Below are 2,889 nucleotides of genomic sequence, written 5' to 3' on the forward strand. Positions count from 1 at the left end.
CTATGTTGGGGCACTGCTTGGAGAGTGTGTAGTCAAACACATCGGCCTCAGTACTCAATTTTTCTTCTAAAGTTTAGTATTTCCTTTATCGGTCACTTTTACCGAACTGCTAAGTTATGAGGACGTAAACAAACCGACAGCGGTTGTCAAACGGTGGAGGGGACTAATGCATACGTGCGTACATAGATATATAGACAGACAGACAGACAAAAAGATAGATAGATAGATAGATAGATACATACATACATACATACATACCACAAGTTTCCACACAGTTTCCATCTACCAAATTCACTCGCAAAGTATTAGTCGCTCCGGAACCATAAATAGAAAGACACCTGCCTAAGGTGCTGTGCTGTGGGACCGAACCCGAAACCAAGTGACTGCAAAGAGAGATTCTTAACCATAGTCAACTGGTTGACAATCAATAACCGTATCTGTATAGTTGCATAGGCTGACTCTTGGTTGTAGAGTCGGTATAATCCCAAAAGATAGGATTAATAATATACCAATTCTATTCATATAGAAAGCAGTAGCTTGGCATCACGAGTAAAGCGTCTGTCCGAAAGTTTTACTATGTTTAGTTTCGCTTCTTTACACCGAGGGATACAATGTCTATATCGGATGCATTTCTACAATCTTTTGTGTCAATCGAAATAGTTTTTGCAAGACAAAGAATCGTTGAAAGAACTAATATAGTTTCTAGTGTCTTAAGATTCGCTCGCATTAACTAAGCAGGATTAATTAATTCACTCCTTTGGTGTTTGGTAGTTGTAGTAATGGTGCTGGGGATTTAGGATCAGAATCAGGTCAGACATGACTGAGCAGGCCTATGGTCAAAATTAATCTGCTGTGTTCATCCGTTCCTTTTGTGCACCTAGATTTATATTCTCTAATATGTCCTTTTTTGACAATAGAATCTTCGAGGAAGAAGTGGTTGCTATTTCTAGCAAGTCGTCCATGTAGCCTATTTTCTTTTCTCCTCCACCCCATTGTCTCGCTTTTTATCTTTATTACAATGTGACAAGTAAACTTAAGTTTCCATCCACCTGTCCACGCGTGCGAAAGCTAATATTAAACTGATATCTCCATTCTGACATACTCTCCAACTATAGTTTTCAGTTTATTTAAAGCTCTGAACTTCATCCTCCCTCTATCAGTTGTTAGATTATTTTACTTCCGGTCAGATTATTTTATTGGCCGGTAATGTAACACTAGAGCGTGATACGAACTGAGTAAGCTCAAATCTGAAAAATACATTTCATTCAAAGTATTATCTTAAATGAAAAATTGTATTTTAGACCAGTAGTTCTCAACCGGGGTCAATATGGCTCTTGAGGGTCGATATGATCCTTGGGAAGCCATATGGCCATTGTGGGGTCTATATATGATTTTGTTAAAATTTATTGGCAATACAAATTTGTTATACTACTAAAATACGCAAAATATTTTAATCTTTTTATACAATTCCTAATAATATTTATTTATAAAAATATGGTTTTTAAAGAAATATCGAGGAAGTCCATAGATAAAAGAAACAAATGGTTGAGAAATACTATTTTAGACAAACACTAATTGAATCACCCGAGTTCAAACGAGACTGAATGCTTCAGTTAACTCGTTCGAACACATGCACTCAAGGGGAGTGTGCTTCGGTTTGAAAGAAAACCTGGTGAGTGAAACATTGTTGAATGATTCAGCATTTGAGAAATTGCGCAACAGGATACAATGAGTAATATTTATCGCATTTTTCACTTTAAGGAAAAAATTTTTTTACAAACGTTCACCACCTTACAAAAACTATATTAGCTAAGCAAATGCATTAAAAACATTAACATATTCAGAACGCTATTTCAGAAAATTATCCCCGTTATCTTCGAGCATACTAAAGACGAATTTAGGTGGCTCAAAATCAGTAAAACAAAGTAAGGTAAGTTTACTTCTTTAATTCTATAGAGATACATTTGGAAAAAAAATTTCATTCACATCAATATCCATCCTGAGACGTCAGAAAGATCAGAAATACAACAAAAATTTGAAATATGTTGGTCAAATGAAAATGGATCATGGAAAAGTGACACATGATTAATGAAACTCGATTAAATCTAAAAGCTCAATATAAAATAATCTCTATAGCTTCTCCATGTTCTGTTGTAGTGGCTCTTCCATGTAGTTAAAGGGAAGAAATTATTGAAATTAGTCATTACACATTTTTTACCACTTTAGATATCCTTTTTGGAAATTTGAAAATTAACAAATTAGACCTTATTGTGGGAAAAAATTATCTCGGAATACAACAGAGAAAAGAATTTCTATTGTTAAACACCAAAAATTATCCAGATATTTTATTAGCAACTCCAATTACAATCGGATCAAAATGTAACTGCTAGCTGACGATTTTTCAAACTCTCTCATTTTCAACCATAATTATGCTGCCCAATTTTTACTCCCAAACATGATGCAACAGTACAAAATGATGATGCAATACTCGCAGTGTAATGGTTTCAAACGGTTAGGGAGAAAATAACGAGGATCAAAAATTACTTATTTTGCCCACAACATTCTATTCCTATTTAGGTTGCTGGAATTATTAGAACCACGGGCAGAATGACTTGCGGTTTTTAACCACGGCCGTTTACACCGCCAAGGATGGCCTTGCTTTTCATTTATCCGGGGTTGAAAAAATATATACCAATCAAGTAACAAACGCCTGATACTTACTCTATCAGGCTCTTTCGCCGAACCACTAATTTGCGGTTGTCAAGCAATGGTGCGGAGACAACACACACATCTATCTATCTATCTATCTATCTATCTATCTATCTATCTATCTATCTATCTATCTATCTATCTATCTATCTATCTATCTCTCTCTCTCTCTCTCTATAT

This window comes from Octopus bimaculoides, chromosome 1, assembly GCF_001194135.2.
Source record: "Octopus bimaculoides isolate UCB-OBI-ISO-001 chromosome 1, ASM119413v2, whole genome shotgun sequence".
Taxonomy (NCBI): domain Eukaryota; kingdom Metazoa; phylum Mollusca; class Cephalopoda; order Octopoda; family Octopodidae; genus Octopus; species Octopus bimaculoides.